A 6,000-nucleotide genomic window follows, 5' to 3' on the forward strand; every position below is an offset into this window, starting at 1 on the left:
GTACCTCCTGCAGCTTAATCCTCTTCCAAGAAGCAGCTCAGTCAGCTTTGGCACATTCCCATCTGCAGGACTGAGTGGGATTCTGAGCTCTTAGCAGACCTAACCCAGAGCTATGGTTTTCATATCCTTCCCCTCCTTGCATGGCACATATGTGAGTGAGCTTTCCTAAAGCAGTTAAGATGCTTTTGATCTCAATTACTAGTATCAACCACACTGAGAAAATTAGAATTCAAGATTTGTTATCAACACTTCAATTATTCAGTGTTATCAAGTTGTCACCAGGCCTTTAATTATTTTTCAGTTTATATCTAATTTCCCACACTGTGGTTGCTGTAGCAATGTTAAGGTAGATCTGCAACTTTAATAGGAAATGTCCAAGTCCTTTATGGTGCTGGGGACTGGAAATGACAACGTTAATAAAATTCACACATCTCCTGTGCCACAAGCTCTCATCAATATAGTGCTGATTTGCAGCTGACACACTATTTAATTATGCTCTTTTGGTACCAATAAACACTTAATAATATATTCAAAGTGAGTAAACAGGATATAACACTGACTGTGATTCTGCATCTACTTAAAGGTTGGGGCACAAGACCATAAAATCTCACTGTCAAAGCCTTTCCCTATTTGACTTTGCTTTTCAGACAACAGTGGACACTGGGAACATCCTTTCTGTACAGGGTATGTGCACCCAAGCCATTGGCATGGACATCCAAGCCATGGGTTGTATTCTGGAGGTGCTCAGAGGTTTCAGCAGTGATTAACACTAATTATAAAAATAGATAACTTTGTGTGCAGATATCATTTGTTTTAACACACCAGGCAATTTTGACTCATCTAAATATTATGCAAAGAAGCAAAGGGGTTACAGTGATGGAGCTGGTGCAGAAACTCTAACAAACCTCATCAGAGCCAGCAAAGAGGCAATTTGCCAAGTTTTTCACCCAGTCCAGAGCAGGAAAAGAGTAGGATCATTATACCTGCTGCAGATCCCTATCCAGGAGAGGCCTTGAGGAGCTTTTCCTGTTGCTGTGCACTCAATAATCCTCAACCTGTCATCATCCCACTGATTTCTTTGCCACAGAAAAATAGGCAAAGCCTATTCACTATTGTACACAATTCTGGTCCATAAACCTGACATATAGCAAAACGAGGAGCTTGTGTCCAACCCTGCCCAGTTTTATACCTCATTTGAGCATCCTGAAGCTAAAACACAGGGAGAAAAGCCTTGAGCAGGTCAGCATCTCCATACTGGGATCTCCCTCCCAGTCACTACCATGATTTCCTCTTTCAGCTGGTGTGTAGGTGTGTGTAAGGCTTACAGGTGCCTGCCAGCCCTGTGCCAGCTGCTGCTCAAATACTGTTTGGCATGATTTGCTGTCTAACTACATAATGACACTTGCCCAGAACTAATTAGCAGATGTAGAAAATCACCTTTCCAACCAGAACCTCCATTCCCAGCCTGCAGCACCTTCTGCAAGTAACTGTTGCATGTTTGAGATTTAAATTCGTGTTAAATCATTAGTGCTAATCTTCGTGGGATGGGGAAGCAAGGGTTGCAAACACAGTATCCAAGTGCTCAGATCATTGCACATTTTATGCTGTTCCTCTCTCCACTAATAGAGTTAATGCCACACACAGCTGGGAGTGCATTTGCATCCCCAAAAGCACCACAGCACTCTGAAGAGCTGCTTTTTCACACACCAATCTCACAGCTTGATTCACAACTGGCTCCTCCCCCCAGAAAATACCTGTGCCACACAGATGTGCATGATTAGCCTCTGAACCAGAACTGAGTTCTCAGAAAATTGTACTTATTGCAGGACAAATTGAGTGTGCTATGGCAGAAGCCAGAATAATTGCTCAGGGGAACATAGGGCTTATCCAGCAGTTAATTCATTATTTGTATCTTCCCAGAGCCAGGATGGAAACAGCAGGAAAGGTAGCAGCAAACAAGGTACAAACTCCAGTATCTCAGGATCAATTTGTTCAGTTAAAGGCTTATTGCCATCATGGCAGGGTGGCAAAACACCTTTCCAAAAGCTTACGGGCAGCAAAATAGAAGAGAGACCTGCTTTACTGCTGTTTTGTGATAAGCTATACAGACTTGAATGCAATTAATGCTGCATTTGTGGCTTTGCCCTGCCTTCATATGCACCCCAAAGTCAGGGTTTAGAGATGAAATGCATTTCAGGTTGGGAGGCAGGTCCCATCTTCTCAATAATGCCAGAATATGGCAATCAGCACCTGCCAGAGGCGGCTGTGTCTGGTGTTGCCGTGTGTGAAGACTGGTGCTTTGGAAAGAAATAGCAGCTTGGAAAAGGTGTTAAAAACTATATTGGGTTTGCATAGCCAGGTTTTGGGGCGTGGGACTACAGAGGGGGCTTCTCTGAGAAGCTGCTGGAAGCTTCCCCCATGTCCTGCAGAGACAATGCCCAATGCCATCTGACTCCAAGATGAACCTGTGCTGGCCAAGCCAACCAGAAACCACAGTAATGCCTCTGGGATAACATATTTAAGAAGGGGAAAAAAACCCTGTTGGTCAGATGAAAATTCCAGCCAGAGAAGAGCAGAGAGAGAACATGTGAACCATTCTGTAAACACCAAGGTCAGTGGAAGAGGGGCAGGAGATGCTGCAGGTGGCAGAGCTGAGGTTCCCCTTGGCCCATGGTGCAGCCCATGGGGAGGCAGCTGTGCCCCGACAGCCCAGGGAGGATCACAGGGGTGCAGAGATCCACCTGCAGCCCAGGGTGGAGCAGGGGGTGCAGAGATCCACCTGCAGCCCAGGGAGGAGCAGGGGGTGCAGAGATCCCCCTGCAGCCCAGGGAGGAGCGCAGGGTGCAGAGATTCATCTGCTTCAGCCTGTGGAGGAGCCCACACTGGAGCAGAGGGATGCCTGAAGGAGGCTGTGACTCCATGGGAGGTCCATGATGGAGCAGGGTCCTGGCAGGGACCTGCTGATCCATGGAGAGAGGAGCCCACACTTGAGCAGGTTTTCCTGGTAGGACCTGTGGCTCTTTGGAGGACCCACACTGGAGCAGCCTGGGCCTAAAGGGCTGCACCCCATGAAAAAGTGACCTTCCTTGTAGCAGTTTGTGAAGAAGTGTTGCCCCTCATTCTGGAGAGATTCATGAAGGACTGTCTCCTGTGGGAGGGACCCCACAGGAACAGGGGAAGGACTGCTCTCTCTGAGCAGCAGGAGGAAAAACCCTGTGATGAACCGACCTTAACTGCCATTCCCTATCTCCCTGTGCCACTTGGAGGGAAGGAGTTAGAACTTGGAAGGAGGGAGGGCTGGAGGGGAAGGTGTTCTTAAGATTTATTTTACTTCTCATTCTCCTACTCTGATTCTATCAGTAATAAATTTAATTAATATCCCCACTCTGAGTCTCTTTTACCTGTGACAGTGATTGGTGAGGTATCTCTCCCTGTCCTTAACTCATGAACCCTTCATTATATTTTATCTCCTCTGTCTAGTTGCAGAGGGGAGTGAGAGAGTGGCTTTGGTGGACACCTGGCATCCAGCTGGGGTCAACCCGCTACAAAAACCAAGAGCACCAGAAGTGGTGCAGGTGCTGAGCTCTGACATCAGGCTAGTGATGCTCATCACACCAGAGCTGACTTCACTGCCTGATCCTAAGCATAGTCCTGCTCTCACTACAACTCTTTAAGGGTCCAGGGCTTCTCCACAGCTTCTCAGAGTGACCTCACATTGGCCCCATCTCCACCACCTGCTCTGTTGTAACATCTGTACCTGTGATCCCCAGGAGGCTGCTGTCACCGACCTCATCCCATGGCCACGCACCGTGGTGCCAGGGCTTGACTTCTTCAAGGGTCTCTGGAAGATCTGGAAAGCTAATTTTTAAAATAAACCTAAGCCATTCATCAGGGCAGACAAACAAGCTCAGGCACACAGGCGCTGTGTGAGTCCAGCCTGGCCTCGAGGCAAAGCAAAGCTGCTCTTACCTTTAACAGCCTTGACAAATTGGAATAGGATGTGTCTCTACTGAGTGTGGATATTTCCCCACTGCTTGGTTTTTTTGTAGTCTTGACTGGTGCAGGGAATCACCATGAATCTTCATTTGCTTTGCTGCATTCACACTGGGTTTATTGCAGTTTAATTTTTTTTATACTAAATTCTCATGGCAGGGGGTTGGAACAAGATGATCCTTAAGGTCCCTTCCAACCCAACCCATTCTGTGATTCCGTAATTCTATGAAATATACATTACTTTGGGTAACATTCATCTAGATCTTAATACATTTGCTCTGTCAGATCTATTATTGCTTAATACTTCTATAGAAATTATTATTTATTAATGTGGAACAGCAAGGATACTGCCAGTTCTCTCATTCTCATGAAATGAAATGCAGAACTTCCAGGTGAGCAAGGTGATGGGCAGGGATGAGCACAAAGAGGTCTCAGATCAGACCGGGATGTTGTGGTTGGGGCAGTCACATTTGCTACTGTGAGTGGCCAAGGAGCTTCCCTACATGACAGGTTTTTTATTTCAATCAAGAGAATGTGTCAGTTAAAATAATCTTGGACATATTTATGCTATTTGTTCTACATCATTAAACAGCCACTTTGACTAAAGCAAGAGATAATTAATCTGGTTTTCCCCCTTGCATTTGTAGGTAGTGCAGATAGAGTAATTTTTCTATTCCTTAAAAATAAGTACTTCCCAAATGGAAAAGTGATTTTCATAACATGAGCATGTTTGACTCAGCAAGGGCACTTGTGTTGCAGCCTGTTAGCACAGCCATCCCTCCACTGGTTCCCAAACGGAACAGAAGCAAATGCAATATGAATTCATGGAATGAAGCATTCAGAGAAAAACCTAGAGAGAAAAGAATAATAAATCCAGCCTGTACCACATGACACAAATTTCCCCATTGCCTTCGTCACCAGCTGCAGCACAGAAAGGCCACTCCAGGTATTTGCCACTCCTTTGCAATGACACCATCATCTTTAGTCATTCAATTACTTGTGTCGTCACTGGGACAAGACCTGCGTCTGGATTTGGAAGAGGTGTAACCCAGGGAAGTGAGAGCATCTGGATCAAGTACATCTGGGAGGTGAGCAGCAAAACCCATATGAGCTGAAGAAGGAACCAAATGATTAACAAGTTCCATCTCCTTTCCGACCCTGCAAACGTTTAAAAAGATGCCCACAGGTACATATGTAACATATTGACATTGGACTCCTGGACTAGCAAAGTGCTGGAGAGAACATGGAATGAAAACAAGCTGCCAGTGGAGCCTGTGTTTGATCTCAGCCTGCTCACTGGGGGGTGTGCAACGGGCTGTGCCGGCTCAGCCACTCCAGCCCCGTGCGGGGCTCGCCCTGCCCAGCACTGCTCACACAGAAACACCGGTGCTTTGGTGCACAGCTCCCAGCTTGGGCCTGTGGGGATTGGGCAGACTCTGCAGCTGTGGAATGGGGAAGAATAAGGATTGTCAACACCTGAGCTGTACCAGCACCAGCAGTTCTGCACCATAGTTATGGATCAGCATATTGTTTTCAGTCCATGCCATGCTGCTGTGCAAAGGAATTCATTTGGCTTTCTTTTAACTCTGAAGGCAAATAGACTCTCTTAAATGTTAAAAATGGTACATATTTAGGAGAGAAAAATTGGAAGTTGCTGGAAGACCTCATGAGTGTGAATGCCAGTCCTCCAGCCAGCACTGGTGTGAGGTGCTGCTGTGTAAGGTGTGTTTCTCTGCTTCACCCTTCACATGGAAAGTAGCTGGATGTATCCACAAGGAATGGGAGAGATCACATCTCAGCCATGGCTCTGGGAATGAAGAGTGATTGAACACATTACAGATTAGGGAAGACAACACTTCCAGGACTGTCACAGAATCACAGAATCATGAAGCTTGGAAAAGACCTTCAAGACCATCAATTCCAACTGTTAATGCAGCACCACCACTAAACCAAGTGCTACAAGTGGATATTCAAGTGCCACATCCTCCCACCTTCTGAATACTTCCA

The sequence above is a fragment of the Pithys albifrons genome, chromosome 8 (assembly GCF_047495875.1).
Source record: "Pithys albifrons albifrons isolate INPA30051 chromosome 8, PitAlb_v1, whole genome shotgun sequence".
Classification (NCBI taxonomy): Eukaryota; Metazoa; Chordata; class Aves; order Passeriformes; family Thamnophilidae; genus Pithys; species Pithys albifrons.